This window comes from Pseudorca crassidens, chromosome 13 (assembly GCF_039906515.1).
Source record: "Pseudorca crassidens isolate mPseCra1 chromosome 13, mPseCra1.hap1, whole genome shotgun sequence".
In the NCBI taxonomy this organism is placed as follows: domain Eukaryota; kingdom Metazoa; phylum Chordata; class Mammalia; order Artiodactyla; family Delphinidae; genus Pseudorca; species Pseudorca crassidens.
In genome coordinates, this window is record NC_090308.1 from 75,690,383 (window position 1) to 75,707,779 (window position 17,397).

At 42.5% G+C, this 17,397-nt stretch overlaps 1 non-coding gene across 1 annotated transcript; it reads right to left on the reverse strand.

The window, feature by feature from the left end:
* Positions 1 to 472: 472 nt before the first annotated feature.
* On the reverse strand, positions 473 to 606 carry LOC137205161 (small nucleolar RNA SNORA70). The gene has a single exon (XR_010934025.1). It is a non-coding gene; the product is annotated as a small nucleolar RNA SNORA70 (small nucleolar RNA).
* Positions 607 to 17,397: the final 16,791 nt, after the last annotated feature.

Sequence of the window (17,397 nt, forward strand, 5' to 3'; positions counted from 1 at the left end):
GCTGAATCCTGGAAAGTTTTACCTCACACGTCTAAGACATCTTTATTTTTTTTTGACAGGAAAGTAGGATTTATTGGTGGGCATGAGTAAGGAGGGGACAGCGCCAAGGCTCTCACGAGCTCAGGGCCAGCCATGTGTCCAGAGAGTCATGATTAGGGATGTATCCGACCCCACAGCCATCGGGGATGAACTGCTTTTCTCCCACCATGTTTTCAAACTCGTCTGCATTAAACTTAGTAAATCCCCACTTCTTGGAGATGTGGATCTTCTGGCGGCCAGAGAACTTGAACTTGGCCCTGCGGAGGGCCTCAATCACATGCTCCTTGTTCTGCAGCTTGGGGCGGATGGACATTATGACTTGGCCAATGTGGACCCTGGCCACTGTGCCCTGGGGCTTTCCAAAGGCACCGCGCATACCTGTCTGGAGCCTAGATTAGGGACAGTATGTCAGTTCTGAATGTCCACTGGAAAGGGCTGTCTCCAAGGTCCCTCAGGGCAACCCATACAGGCAACAGGCTGGTACACTACCAAGGAGGCTGCTCTTTACAGCCATTGCACGTGGGGCCCTCACGGGGAAAAGAGCGCAGTCAACTTAATGGGCTGCAAACATCTAAGACATTTTTTACTTTACATTTGTTTCCTTTGGGTGTGGGCAAGGCACATTGGATTAGCAAATTAAAATGTACTAATTGTACATTATCTCTCCTAAGCAAAACAGATGGTTGTGTTATTAAAAAAAAAAAAAGAACGATTTTTTTTGTGTGTGAATGAAGAAGCGTCTGAACATAACCTAATGCCAAGGTTGGGCCTTATCTAAAGTTGTGAAACTGTCGACATTTACCTGGAGCTCCTGTTCCCTCTTTTTTCTGGCTCATCCCTTCTGCAGTTCGTCTCCTGGCTGCTCAGGGCTCGCACGCCTGGATATCTCCACCTTCCTCACTCTTACGTAAATCCACACGTTACAGCCCCCTCTTTACATCTTGTGCTCTGCTAGGTGCCTAAGAGTTAAGATCATTTTCTCATGAGATACGGCTAAAGGAAAATGACTACATTACCGCTCTCAAGCGATGTCATTCCTTAATCTAGTTAAAATGACTAGTATATGTTTGAACAGGTTGGTCGCAGGTAGTTTTGATTTAGAAAACTTGTTGACACCTTTCAAATCACCTAGAAAGGAGACACCCACTCGGACCAAATGAATGACCATTAGCATCCCGGGAATACTGTGCAACCTAGGATATTATTGTAAAATGTAGGGTTTGTTATTATTCAGGTATGAGGAGGCCAACAGATCAGAGGATGATTGTTCTTGAAAAGACAGATCGTTAAAGTCACAGATGCCAAGAGGAGAGGGGGGCGTACCATCCCATGAGGGGCCACGTGTGGAAGCCGCGGGGTTAGATAAGAGGCTGACGGAGCAGGGAACGCAAGGGCTAGCACAGTAGCCTTTCCTGTGGTTTCCATAGGACAGTGTGGGCAAGCAGTGTAAGCATGTTCAGGATTGGTTAGTTGGATCATTTCAGCAGGCTCTGGGGTCTAGGGACTGTCCCTAGTTATCTGGCACCTGGCCCTGGAGTGATTCGGGCAGGTGGAGGGTACCCAGAATGTAAGAGGTCTGTGAAAGCCCCTACAGGAGAGTTGGGGTATGGATTTTGGATTGGATGGTTTGCCTATGAAAGCTGTGCTCTCAGCCCAGTAGTTCCTTACCCTTAGGAATTGGCCAGCCCTGGCAGGGACAGTCTCTCCAGGATCAGCAAGGGCCCAGATGTCGGAGATTCAGAGACGTGGTAAATATAGACATTGATGCGTATGTCCTGCCTTCAGAAGATTTCATGTCTCCTGGGCATAATGACACACATCCGAGAACTCTCAACAGAAGAAAACATAAAGTGGACCTTCCCTGAGTGTGAACCATGATAAGCAAGGCAGATGTACTGATGAGGTTTTATGTATTTATTTTTGGCTGTACCGCACGGCTTGTGGGATCTCAGTTCCCCGACCAGGGATTGAACCCGGGTCCCTTGCAGTGATAGCGTGGAGTCCTAACCACTGGATCGCCAGGCAATTCCCCTGATGAGGTTTTAAATTTCCTCTAAATTTCACTACAAGAGAGATTTTTCAGATTATCATTATACTATTTTGGAAGCTGCCAGGCTGTAAACCTCTCTACTTGGAATAAAATCCTTCAAAGGATCTTTGACCTACTCCTGATGGTAGACAAACAGTCTTGTCCACAATAGAAGTCTAAGCAGTTTCTAACTCATACTTGCACCTAAAAGTTATGTGTCCTCTAAAAATCTCTTCATATAGAAAAAAAATCATTGCAGATAATACTTCAGTTACACTAAAGTGTTCTGTAAAAATGTGGCAGAAGACCACACTGCAACTGCATTTTAACTCCTCCCCCTTGCTGTTTGCTGACAAGCTTGTTATTTCTTTATTTCTCTGAACAATATCCAGGCAGCTTCAAGAGAAAATCCATTAAGGCCCCTAAATTTGCATTTGTATAGCAGTTTTCTCAATTCTTTAACGCGGTATGGAGGAAAACATTATGACAGCTGCCGTGCACCCCTAAAGAAACACTGTGTTGGAAAGTAAGAGAGGTCTGTGGAGGATTTGGATTCACTTGAAAAAATCAGCTGTGGGACCTGCCAAATTGCTGCTAGCTATCACAGACACGACGCTCATTAAGAAGCCCCACTGGCTCACAATTTATTGATTAGAGACCAAACATCCTGGAAGACTCATAAATTACTCTTTAAATGGGCTTTTAAACATCCCTCCTACATCCCACCAATGGATTATGCTTCAGATACGTTTGCAACTGCCTTAATCTATGTGAAAATTTATCCGTTCTTCCTATCTCATTACTTAGATTGTTATATAAAAAGATTATGCAGCTGGAATATATTTAAACAACAGAGTTTTTGTTAACAAGATATTATCAGTCCTATTAAATTCTAAAAACGATTTTCAGAGAGATGTTATTTCAAATCTAGGTTTTAATATTTGAGTGATTTGCTAAAATGCTTTCTGGATATAGGGGTTAGGGCATTCGCACGGATCAAGCTACAGATATTTTTATTCTAAAATAGGCTTTTTTTAATTTGGAGGAGAAAAAAAAAATCAAAGTATCAGAATTTTCTCTACCTCCCCAGATATGAAGGATATGTAATAGTTTCTGCAAAAGCTTGAATCCAAAAAATTGTCAGCATTCTGTGCATGAGGTATGAGAATTAAAGAAACCAACCTCTGGTTTCCAAACAGTTTAGAAAATTGAAACTAAAATGATTCCGTGCTAGCAGTAAGCTGGACATAAGTAGAAAACTAAAACAAAGAACAGATGGGCAAACAACATCATGTAAACAACAAACAACAGTAATTTTTAAAACTATGAAGTTAAAAAATAGCTGGATATGGGCTTCCCTGGTGGCACAGTGGTTAGGAGTCCGCCTGCCAAAGCAGGGAACACAGGTTCGATCCCTGGTGAGGGAAGATCCCACATGCCGCAGAGCAACTACGCCCATGTGGTACAACTACTGAGCCTGCGCTCTAGAGCCCACGAGCCACAACTACCGAGCGCGCATGCCACAACTACTGAAACCTGCATGCCTAGAGCCCGTGCTCCACAACAAGAGAAGCCCGCGCACCACAACAAAGAGTAGCCCCCGCTGACTGCAACTAGAGAACGACCACACGCAGTGATGAAGACCCGATGCAGCCAAAAATAAATAAATAAATACATTTATTAAAAAAAAAAAGAATTTCCTTCCTTTTAAAAAAAAATAGCTGGACATAGACTTACGTAGGTAGAACAACTGAAAAACTGGAAGACGATAAAGCTGTAAAAGCGTCTTCTAAGTGTCAGTCATTTATTCAAAGACAAACCCTCATTCAGAACAATACTATTGATGGCCTTTGTCGTGTTAGACATTGAAGAAACAATGGCAATCTAGCCAATGTTTTCTTCATCATGGAATGTAGAGACCATTTTGAGAAAACAAAGATAAGATATAACAAAAGGACGGCATGAGTGAACATTAAGTATGAAATACTTCGGGAGCATATAACTGGTCCAGAGGACCAAGGATGAAGACTTGTTTCCTGAGGCAGTAGCACTAAACAGAGATGTAGATGAGGCACTGGCATTAGAGACTGAGTGATGCCATAAGATAGAGGTGGTGGTGGTAGTAGTGGATGTATTGGTTGGTTGGGGAAGTGACTACAGATAAAGGACACAACAGCAGCACAGAAGCTCTGAGGTGAGGAAAAGGATAGCAAGTCTTCAGAACTGAATGCCAGTCAGCACTTCCAGAGAACAGTATGAAGATCTGATGAGCAAAAGGCTAGACCATGTAGAACCTTAAAGCTCTCAGTCAGGAATTCCAACTTACACTAAGAGAAATGAGAAGCCATTGGTGGGTTTTAATGAAGAGGTTTAAAATCTATACTTAAAACTACACAAATCACCTAAAGAACCATGTTGGCAGTAGCATGAAGTCTGGCTTGTAAAGCAGTGATAAATGGGGGATAACTAGGTATGAGGCTATTTCATTAAATTATGTAAGAGATGATGGGGTTTTTTTTGGACTAGGCTATTGGAAGTAGGGTCCAGGACTAGAGAAACGTAGAGGAAGTGAAAAACCATAGCACCTGGACATTGGCAGCATGTGAGTAATAGGAAACTGGAAGAATCAGGAAAGATTCTTAAGTTTTTAAATTGAGCAAACATACAGTTGTTGGAGGATTTATTGAGGTAGGAAACACTGGAGGAAGAATAATTTGTGGAAGAGTTCATGAGTTCTGTTTTGGGCATGTTGAACTTGAAGTGTTATACAATAGCCCTGTGTCATGACTTGCAAGCTGTTAGCTATGTATAGTATAAAAGGTGCAGTCAAAAGAGAGGTCTGGGCTTCTGTCAGTCAGCATGAGCTGGATTATGTCACAGCAAAATTTCAGGAAATTAGAACAAGTTTTTTTTTTTTTCGGTACGCGGGCCTCTCACTGTTGTGGCCTCTCCCGTTGTGGAGCACAGGCTCCGGAGGCGTAGGCTCAGCGGCCATGGCTCACGGGCCCAGCCGCTCCGCGGCATGTGGGATCTTCCCGGACCGGGGCACGAACCCGTGTCCCCTGCATCGGCAGGCGGACTCTCAACCACTGCGCCACCAGGGAAGCCCAGAACAAGTTTTATTTCTTGCTTTTGCTACGTGTCCATTGTAGATCAAGAAGGGGGTTCTTCAGATCATTTAGACACCCAGGCTGATCGAAGCCTTACTTTGTTATGATGCTGCCACCTCTATTGAGGGCTTCAGCGTTGACCGTGGCAAGGCAAGAGAGCACATAGAAGGCATATCAGCTCAAATATATCCTGTCCTGGTGACAAGTGACATGACACTTGTCACTTCCATTTACGTCACATCAGCCAAGGCAAGTTATATGACCTCTGCTGCAGTTTCCATTTGTTTTCTAGGAAGAGGAAAAGATCCATAAAGGTTTTTGTGAGTGCTAGTAATGGCTACCACAGAATTGATGATGTCATTTTAGGTGATCCTAACATATGGCCCATGTAGTGAATACTTATCATGTGTGATGCCCCAATATTTTCCCTAAATTTTGGTAACTCCTCGTATTATTAATCTATCTTCACAAGACAGAGGACAGAATATTTATATTCCAGACCCACTTGCAGTTTTAGATGCAGGCATGCGACTTAGATTTTTCCAGTCATTTGAACCCACTTGAGATTTACATTAGAAAATTAGAATTGTGAAGAGGTGACTATGAAAGGAAGAATACACACTGTAGCACATGTGATGACAGAGACTTTGGTTCTTTCTGGGTGTGGAGGAAAGGAAGGGAGTGCAGCATCAGGCATCCAATCCTCAGGGCAATCAGCCCCAAGTGGCATGGCCATGGTATCTTTTCCAGAGGCACCCCTTTGGTGCAGTGTCATTGCTCCTGGATGGGTAGCTTCAGAATCTGATCCTCTGACTCTTCCCTAATTTACATTAGCTCATAAGTTCCCTTTAAAAATCCATTTTCTCTTTCAATAAATCAGAATATTTTACAATATTTGCAATTACAAGCCTGACCAATATGGTATTTGATTCCAGGAAAGGCAACAAGCCCTCAAAGAAATGGAAATCAGGGCTTCCCTGGTGGCGCAGTGGTTGAGAGTCCGCCTGCCGATGCAGGGGACACGGGTTCGTGCCCCGGTCCGGGAAGATCCCACATGCCGCGGGGCGGCTGGGCCCATGAGCCATGGCCGCTGAGCCTGCACGTCCGGAGCCTGTGCTCCGTGATGGGAGAGGCCACAACATTGAGAGGCCTGTGTACCGCAAAAAAAAAAAAAAAAAAAGGGAAATCAGTGAGTGGGTTATTTAACCTGGTTGAGCTTTCGGGTACTGAAGATCTAGCTAGTCCAGAACTGGGAACTCTGGTGGTTAATGGCAGAGCAAGTAAAAAAGTTACTTAAATCATCCTCTACAATGAAATGGCTACTGAAGACAAGACTTGGAAAAACATGTAGCTGTTGATAAAGAATGAGTAGGGAGGATGAAGGACTACAAGGAAGAGAAGGAAGACTGCCTGCTTCTAGCTGTACTGGGGAGCTTAGGGACAGAAAATGATAAGATCAAAGTTTTAAATTCTTGGCTCAAGGCAGACGTTAAGAGAATCAGGGACTTGCTGTGTCTGTCAAAAGTATTTGTTGCAACAGCAAGATTGACACAGTTAAGAATAAAACATCAGGCCTGGTGCTCTGGGTTGCTGAAATTCAGATTAGATTGAATTCACCTCTTTGTCAGACTCCTTAGTAATAGCATGGTGAATGGAAAAGATCTGGACACTAGAATCAAAAAGAAGGCATTTGGGAGAACCCTAAAGGAAAAGAAATACCCAGACATTTTGTTGAGTTTTGGACACCAACTCTGAGTTTATACTACTGGCTGAGCCACTTCTGTAATTCACTAAAAATGCTGGGTTTATTGGGGGGTCAGGTGATTAATGGATGTCTCCGTCAGCTTGTTCTACTATAACAAAATACCACAGCTGGGTGGCTTAAACAACAACTGTGAGATTTTTTTCTCACAGTTCTGGAGGCTGGGATATTCAAGACCAAGATGCCAGTAGAGTCAGCCCACCTTCAAGACTCATCTAAACATAATTACCTCCCAAAGGCTCCACCTCCCAATACTGTCACATTGGGGTTTAGGGCTCCAACATAGTAATTTGGGGAGGGACACAAACATTCAGTCCGTAGCAAGGGAGGTTGGGCACGAATATATTTCAAAGTAGGCCCTGTGGGTTTGCAAACATCCTGTTGCTATTTCCCTAGTTCCTTGTGATAGTTGGAATAAATATAATCAGTAACTGGAATGATTTGCAGACTGGATTCATAACTCGTGGAGCAAACTCTATTATGGCTGGCTAAGTAGAAGTTCCTGGACCTATTCTTTGCCTTTAAATTTAAATTTTAAAATTAAAAACCAAAGTGTTATCATATCTCAGGTGGAATTATAGGGATTTATATTCCCACCAAAGTAGTAGTTGACACTAGACTTTCCTACATTTAATTAGGTATTAATTCTAATTTCAACTGCTGTTTTAGATTCAGTCTTACTTCATCAGGGAAATTTTAAAAAACAGTCTTGGAATAGCACTTGGAATGCAGCTATTGATATGGTAAATACCATTTCCTATCCTAATAACTAGAGAACAGCAGTAACAGTTTGCTTTCACCTGGTACAAACAGCAGTACCTCTTTACTATCTTGCCTTCAGAACTGCATTGCATCTGTGCCTCTGTACCGTAATTTATTCTAGGGGGACCTGATCTTCTCACAATGTCGGGGCATCAACCAAGTTCACTGTATTGACAACATCATGAGGAAAGGAATTTGAAAGCAAGTACTCTAGATTTTGGGTAGACCAGTTTTGTATGCATGCTAAAGTTTGGGTAATAAATACCATGGAAATACAGAGGTCTGTCACCTTAGAAAAGCTTCTGATTATCCTGTGGTATAGGACATGGTACAATGTACTATTTGAAGTGAAAGGCAAGTTGCTGTACCTTGCCCCATAATTCTCTAAAAAAGAAGTACAGTGAATTTCTATGGATATTGGAGAAAATTATCACCACATTTGTGTTGGCTGCTTGATTTGCCAAGGGACTCCAAGGATGCCGTTTTTTAAGGGAGTCTCAGCAAGAGAAGGCTTTTTAGTTGGACCACACGCCATGAAAGCAACCCTCCAATGGGCCCTATGACAACCAATCCGATTGTGCCCGAAGTATCTGTGGCAGAGGAGGTGTTGGTATAAAGCCTGTGTCAGGTCTTAATAGGAGAATCATAGCATAGGTACCCAAGGTTTTAAAGCAAAATTGCAACCTCTTTGCCAGTAACTCTTTCCTTTTGATTAACAGTTTTTGGTTTTCTGGTAGAAACAAGATCATGATAGGCACTGAACAGCTAGCAATAGAGCACCAAATGACCTGATCTTATATTCATAAATTTGGTGTTATCTAAATAGGCCAAGCTCTAGAACTGATTATGCCCAGCAATAACCCATCAATTAGAAATCATTTATACATGTTTGGCCTCAAGCAGGTCCTGAAGGACAAATAAGTTGCATAAACACATTTGTCAATCAAAAATAAAAGAAGCTGGAAGTTGAAGTGTGGCCGAGATGGCAGAGTAGGGTGTCCCTGACCTTACCCCCTCCCATGAGCACACCAAAATTACAACTATTTACAGAGCAACTATCTACGAGAATGACCTGGAGACTAGCAGAAAAGATTTTCCACAACTAAAGATACAAAGAAGGAACCACAACAAGATGGGTAGGAGAGGTGGAGATGTGGTATAATCAAGACCCACAGCCCCAGGGAAGGATAATCACAATTGCAGAGGTTCTCCCCAAGGAGTGAGGGGTTTGAGCTCCCCAGCATGGGGGGCCTGCACCAGGAAGATGAGTCCTCAGAATGTCTGGCTTTGAAGGCCAGAGGGACTTGCATACCAGAGAGCAAATCCCTATCAAAATACCAATGGCATTTTTCACAGAACTAGAAAAAAAAATTAAGTCAGTTATTCTTTTATTTTAAAAAGGGCATCAAATATAGCCACAAAAAGACAAATAAAAAATAAACAAAACTGGACAATAAAGTGATAAACAGCTTTTAATCAATATACTATATAATACAGCATAATTATTGCAATAGGGAAGGGGGTTCAGGGTAAATGAAACTCAACTTCAATTTTTACAAACGTGACTGGGCAGCAGAATGAGGGAGTGAGGTAGGGGCCTGGAGGAGGCTTGAGCAGAGCCAGGGAAGTGAAGAAATTGCAAAGGGTTGGTCAATATAAATGCACTGAGGCCAGCTGTGTCTGTCAGCGGGCAATGTTTGAAGTTAGGATTCTTTCCCACCACAGAGACCTGGAGACAGAGGCACTGTCCTTCCTAATGATGATTACGTTTCAAAGGAATGAACTTTCAGGACCTTGAGAAGACATTCCTGAGTTAAAGGAGATACCTGTATATCTCAAAGGAGTAGGGGAAGGATTCACAGTTGTAAGCTCTTTTTAGCAAATGCTCTAAGAAAGTCAGAGGCCTACCTGATGAGGTATCGGCTAGAACGCACAGTATATGCTTCGAGCAGCCTTGAGTTTTCTTCCATCCTCGGGGGTTAGGAGCCTAGTTCACTTGGCACCACATGGTGGCACTAATCAGAACTGGACAGCTGTCACACTAAACCCATTCAGAGGTGGCCATAAAGACAGTAGAAAAGGAATATCCTCTCAAAATACAGAAGTTCGAGTGTTCAAGTTCAAGTTCATATTTTGTGTTCTGCTTAGAGAGAGAGATGGCTGAAGGCTGGCTCTGTGCTGACTCATGAGTGATAAGCAACAGTTTGACTAGTTGCGCTGGCACCTGATGGAAGAAACTTGAAGTGCTGGTGAAAAGGAAGCTTGGGGTTAGATTTATGGACTTATTTCTCAAATGTATCCCAAGTGAATACTCTGTAAAAGGTCCCCACCGTGGAAGAGGCTCTCAGGAATCAGTTGGACAAAATGACCTTCCTGATGGATGAAAGTCTGATCCCTTCCCAGTCACCCCAGAATCGGCCCAGTACACTCAGGAATCAAGTGACCATGGTGCCAAGGACAGTGGATTTCGATGGATTTCCCCACAACGGGGCTGACCTGGACGCCACAGCTGCCGATTACCTGATTTTTCTGCATCAGGAAACAATCGTAAGCCCCCAGTAGGGTTCTATACCCCAGGGAAGCTATCCAGTTTGGGGTGGTAAATTAATTATGTAAGGCTGCTTCCGTTATGGAATAGAAATGTGTCCTTAGTAGGATAAATGCTTAATTTGGATTTATTTTTGCATCCGTGCTCATTCTCCTTCCTCCAGCACCGCCATTCACAGACTTTATGAAATATCATATTTAGTGTTAAGACTTTGCACACAACAGTTCTGCCTTTTTGAGAACTCATTTTTCGGTAAAAGAGATAAATCAGTGGGCCAACTGTCATGAAAATCACTGGTCCTACGGATACTGTGATTGACGAAACGCTTGCTTCCTTCTCGAGAAGGTGACGATATATTTGTTTATAGGTAGTTGCAACGGGATGGGTGGTGGCCTGTGGCTACCTGGAAGATTAATTTTGAAAGAAGGATATTAACGTTGGGTCAGGAAGAGTGGCCTGCTGTGGATCTTTGCCAATTTTGGTCACCTAATGTCTTAGAATACTCTCCCTATTTTTTATAATCTCTATATTATGAATCCTGCCCAGCTAGGAATCAGAAAACTCACATTTGTTGACTCTTCGCCGTCTGAGTGAGGACATACGCAGACGTTGTGACCTAAGTTCCCCTAATCAGACGCAATTTTGAGAGACTTGGATGCATGCGTGAGAAGTGTGAGGAGCTTGCTGTGTAGGGGGAAGCATCGTGGCAGAGCTCTCCCGCTCTTCAGAGGCGTCCCTAGCATTTTCACTAACACATCTTCCTAGCCTGGGTACTACTTCTGGGATTAGCTTTACAGACTGTCTCTCTCACCCTCCTCCAGATTTTGTGAGCACTCTAATAGGAATAAATTCCTTCTCTGCTTAAGCTAGTTGATATGCAGGTGTTTTCAACTCGGCACTCTGACCCATAGGGCAAAATTAAGGTCACTAAAAACATGGGGACAAATATTTCTCCTAGAGAGAGAGACTGTATGAAGCGAAAAGAAGGCCTGAGAGTAGAATCCTGAGGACCTTCACGGTGACTCATCAGGTAGAGGAAGAGAAGCCAACAAGGGAGAAGGATATAGAGGTGTCAGGGAGGTGGGGACACCACGCAAAGAGCATGGATCGCTGTGTCCAGAAAGGAGAGTGTTTCCAGAGGAGAGTGGTTGTGCTGAAAGGGTAATGGGGAATAACAGTCATCTTTTATTGTGCTATTTACCCGACTACCACATTTCATCATCACAAGAACGCTATCAGAGAGGCAATATTTCCTAATATGAATTGAGGAGAATGAGGATGATAGGGAAATAATGGTAGATACCACAGAAAATTATTTAAGTTAATGAGCAATAGAGTGTTAGAGGAAGATGTGGCACACTGGGAGGCTGTTTGTTTGTTTGTGGTGTGGAAATTTGGAAAAATTTAAAGACACTGGAGAGAGGACATAGAATGACATAGAACGCGATACAAAATGTAAGTAACCTCGTCACCTTTGATAGGAGGCCAACATACCTTTATTATTATAAAGGTGATAAAGAGAAGAGGATGGTTGTAGGTGGACAGGCTTATGTTTGATGGCAGGAATTTAAGAGAATTCCTGTTTCTTTCTTTTTCTTTTTTCTAATTTCTATGTAAAGTACAAGATAAAGTTATTTGCTGAGAATGAGGGCAAATGAGGAGAATTTGGTCAATTCTGAGGAAAGAAGAGGTGCTTTAAGAAAGTGCTTGAGGATGAGAGTTGAGTACAAAATGAGAAAAAAAGAAGAGGTTCAGTGTGCAGCTTCGCTGAAATTGGTAACAATGAAAATATAACAGCACGATTAGGTCTTCCTGTGTGATTTTCTCCAGGAACACTCAGCAGGTGGGTATAGGACACAGAAGATGGATCACAGCCCTCGCCCAGAGTTGGAGAAATGGAGATGTGGGGTACCCGCCACCATCTTTGTCAGTAGGACAGAGATATGCACACCCTATGATAAAACTCAGTATGGGCCATAGTGGTGGCACAGAGCAGGACGTGATCAACCCCACTGGGGGACCACTTCACAGATAAGGTGCCCCTCGACTGGGTGCTTGGAAGACTTGAGGACGGGCTATGGGTGACGTGAGGAGTGTACCCAGGGCAAAGGTAAACCTGTATGAAAATGTCTTGGTTTTGATAATCGACCCTCTGTGCATTCTGAGTAATGTAGGGAAATAGGTCATAAGTATTTCTCACAAAATAAATATTAAACTGGGGTTGCACATCCAGTTCCAGTGATTTAGTAATCTTGTATTGCCATCTTGTCATCGGTACTGGGACCAACTGGAGAGTCTAGGCCAACTTACACGAGACGTTGCTGCTACATTCAGGTGTGTAGCTAGTATCAATAAATGACGTTTCACTGTGCCTATAAAGCTCCAGGTGGACAGCAGTGACCCACTGCATAACAAACCCATCAACCAGCATTTAACCTTAGATGATTGCAAACAAAACAAACAAATGAACAAACAAAACTGTGTTTCTCAACACATGCTAAGATTTTACTTTCTAGTGCTAGGTTAGTGATGAGTATATCAGTAACTTAGTTTCATATGATGTCTCTCATATCCAAAGGCACTATGGTAAAAGGTACCAGTTATGGTATCTGGAAAGTAGTCTACAATTTAAAGTGATGGAGGTAACACAGAGAAAGTAAAATAAATCTATGGATATTAAGTTAAATTTGCTGAAATTGTCAAAGGCTGCGAGTACATGTCTGAATGTCTGAGGTATTTCCATATATGTTGTTTCTAATGTATCCTATATATATTTTTAAATACATTTATTTATTTTTTGGTTTTGGCTGTGTTGGGTCTTCATTGTTGCACGTGGGCTTTCTCTAGCGTGGAGAGCAGGGGCTACTCTTCATGGCGGTACACGGGCTTCTCATTGTGGTGGCTTCTCCTGTTGCGGAGCACGGGCTCTAGGTGCGCGGGCTTCAGTAGTTGTGGCGCACAGGCTTCAGTAGTTGTGGCACATGGGCTTAGTTGCTCCACAGCATGTGGGATCTTCCTGGACCAGGGCTAGAACCCGTGTCCCCGGCATTGGCAGGCAGATTCTTAACCACTGCAGCACCGGGGAAGTCCAATCCTATATTTTCACACTTGCTTTTTTTTCTTTTTTTAACCGTGAGAATAGATCACTTTCATTGTTAGTATTTAGGGAATACTTAATGAGTGTTGTATCAGAAAATTAATGGACTTTAAATGTAAAATGTTACAAAGTTTCTTGACTTCTCAAATATTATGGAATTGCATGTAGGATTAACATTTTCTTTCCAACAAATATTATGTAAATTATTATATCATTCAACATAGAAGTTGTAAAGGCTTCCCTGGTGGCGCAGTGGTTGGGAGTCCGCCTGCCGATGCAGGGGACACGGGTTCGTGCCCCGGTCCGGGAAGATCCCACATGCCGCGGAGCGGCTGGGCCCGTGAGCCATGGCCGCTGAGCCTGCGCGTCCGGAGCCTGTGCTCCGCAACGGGAGAGGCCACAACAGTGAGAGGCCCGCGTACCGCAAAAAACAAACATCTGGTGGCTCACAGACCGAACTGGAAAGCTGAGGATCAGGTTTAGAAAAATGCAGAAAGCAGGCAGCAGTGGGAATCTAGGAGCAGGAAGTGTGCAACAATCTCGTCAGTGTGCTGTGGCTGGGATCAATGAGCTGCAGCTGGTTTCAGTGATTCTGCACAGGAGTCGAATGTTAGAGAGGGAGTTTCCAAATGCTTCAGCTTGTGTCATGCGAACACCTTTCAGCTAGAAAAAAAGGCATCTTGATTTTTTTTAGTGTTACAAAAGACTGTGCACAATGGAACAAGGAAATTCACAAAAGAAAATTAAGATGCTCTTTCCAGAAGATTAGGAACTAACATCCCCTCTCCCGATCCCATCTAGGAGAAGGACCCAAATTCAGCAGGAAATCAGAATGAGAATCAGGAGTCAGTGCAGGAAGCCTGGCCTGTGAACCACACACAAAAAACTGTCTGTCTAGGCTGCAGGCATGTGAAAGCCAGAGTCCCTGGCTGGCAGGAAGTGGTCTCCTAAATTTACCGCTATTTCAGAATGTCACTGGTTCTAGACTTCTGAATGACTGGTTTGTCTACGGCAGGTCAGCAAATGAAATTACAGAATATAATAAAGCATGGTGCAGCTTCTAGCAGACATAAATTATGGCTGACATTTATTGATCATCATAAATATAATGGGAAAGATTCAGCCAGAGATTGAGTTTCATTACGGCTCAGCTGTGAGTCCACTTAGAATTCATGTAGAACATTTGGAATAAAAGGAGATAGGAATAAATAAAACTTGTTTAATACGATCTCTGTCACATTCTGTGTGACTCTGGAAAGTTCTTAAACTCTCTGTACCTGTTTCCTCATCTGTAAAATGGGACTAATAGAAATAATAGTACTGGCCTATGTTAGAGAGTTGTTATGAGGGTTGAAGGAGGAAGTACATGTAAAGTGCCTGGTGCATAATAAACACTAAGTGTTCGCTCATCTGCTTCTCAGTATCATTATTTTAACTGCAGAGTTCACAAAGTAGTTTTCACAGATATCATTCCATTTCATTCACACAATCCTATGGTAAGATTGTCCTTGTAAAAAAAAAAGTAACAATGAAGAAATGGAGTTTTTATTTATATGACGGGGTAGAATGATACCCTCATCTTTTAACTCCAAGTACTAGAACCCGTTACATGTGTAAAAATACATATCGAGGGAAGACTTCCATGAAGACAGAAAAGAGACACAACTTCCAATGCTGGGCAGTCACAGTTAGTAATAAGGAGTAGGTACCTTGAACAATTTTAGTCTAATCATTTATGCATACATTCAGAGAAACACATTTTCCAAGCAGAAATACAGATACTCTTTGTTCTTTCCACTTGAAAACTGAAACACAGGTGCTCTATGTTACAAGGAGAAACCGAGAGTATTAAATTACTTGTCCTAAGTCACACGACGGCTGGGCCCGTGATGGCCCTCTGTCCTCTGTCCTTCCGTCCACTCCACAACACATTCCCCCGCATCTGTGCCTTCCACAGCCTGTTCCTTTCTGGCCTTCACTGTGGTCTCCCTGTGGGAAAAACAGAAAAGCTCTCAAATGAAACTGGGTGCAGTGAGAGCTGATGGACAAGGCAGATCGCCCGTCAAGTCTCCATATCTCTTTTCCCAGATCAAAGGAAAATGAGTCAACGAGAACTGCCTAAACTTTTGGGGGGGAACATGTCACTGAAATGCTTTCAATTATTTATTTACTTATACATCTTTTTCCTGTGATGTATAGAGTTATAAAGACATTTTCTGTCTACTTCATAGGATTGTTTAGAAATGTCAAATACTGTCAACAGGCTCATACTCATCAATTTCAATCATGAAATAGAGACATTTTTCTTTACACTTACAACAGGAAAGTATGATTTTGGAGCCAATATAGAGAAACTGGGCTTCACATGTATTATTTATTTCCATGGCTAAGACTTAGGAATTAACTGTAATCCATATACGGTTGTCTGATCTTCATCCTTGCATTTTGAAAGATTTAACCTCCCTTCCTTTATCCTCGGAAAGTGTTACTCGTACTGGCTTACAAAACAATCAGATACTAGAGCAGAATTTGTATCTATTTCATTTAAATAAATGCCACCAGTTGGATATCTCTGGTGTCTTTCTGAACTTCTTTTATTCTTCCAAATATAAAGGAATGTTTCAGTCATCCCAGTTTTACTTCATGGAGTGTAAATTGCCCACCACTGTAATTATCACAAGCACATGCTGTGTATGTCTAAAATGAACTCCTAGAAAGAGTGCCCACGGGACTTTTACTGTCAGGGTAACTTTATTCTGTGCACTTAGTTTCCACTTTCGCAGAGCACATGGCAGCTGAGTGCTCACAATGCAGGCTCTTGACTCAGTGGCTCGTAGCCTCTTTGAATCTTGGCTCTGATTATTTTTTTTCCCAGCCTTGTGATAATGAGCTAATTACTTACATGCTCTGTGCTTGCTTCCTGAAGCAAGCACAGAGCACGTGAGTAATGCATGCATTACTTACGATACTCTCAGTTTCTCCTTGTAATATAGCATGTAAGTAATGCATTCCTAAGTATATTATCATCCGACTGGGGATGACAATATACTTACCTCATAAGGTTGTTAGAAGGATTAAGCAAAATAATAAATGTCAAGAATTGAGTGGAGTGCCTAGCACATACCAGGGGTTCACTAAATGCTGGGTATTACAACCTGCCTTAATAAAGTGATGGTGCAAAGGCACATGGATTAGATGGTATGTATGGAAGAGACTCTGATTAAAAGGAAAGTATGTCATGAGCCAAGCTCATACTAGCCTTAGAAATTATTTTTAACTTTTCACATGGAAATAATATCAGTATATTCATTTGGAGTTGGAGACATCCTCACATTTCTATAGTAACTTCTAGCTCTGTGTTTTTGTTTGTTGGTTGTATAATTGGAGTTGCTGTATTTTCTCAGCCCGGTCTCTGGAACTCCCTCCTAGATTTTATCAAGTTGTGAGGTAAGAAGCCTAGCCAGCTGTGGCGAGCTACACTTCTTGGTCACGAGCCACTGTGGAAGGGGACAAACCACACATTTTAATGGACCGTGGTCACTCGTCCCAGGAGAGTGCCCCGGCTCTGGAGTCCTCGCAGAGGGGAAGTTCATGTCAGGGTAGTTCCAGGACCTGCACCCCGTCCTCAATGCAAGTTAGCTATCAACACTTAAGGACCACGAGGTAAAATATAAAAAGGATATTTTGTTTTCCAAACAATAGACTTAGTTTCAAGAGGTTTGGATCTCTTTTTACAAAATGAATGTTGAAGTCGAGTGTGAGTTTGAAAGACAAATAAGAACAAATACATCCTTTTCCATGCTGGTGGAGTGTCTGGTGTTTCTAGGGTTCCTGAAAGGATCAATCATTCATGAAAATGTCTTAGAAAGTCGTTGAAGCTAAAAGGAATGATGGTTCTGTTCCCTCATCACATCGGGGGTGCTGTCCTTAGGTCACTCTGGAGATTACAGTAACACGGTAAAGACTCAAAGTGGTGAAAATAAATTAAGCACACGAGTTGAGAACAGGCCATTGTTTATTACTTATTTATTAACATCTCACCATATTCCA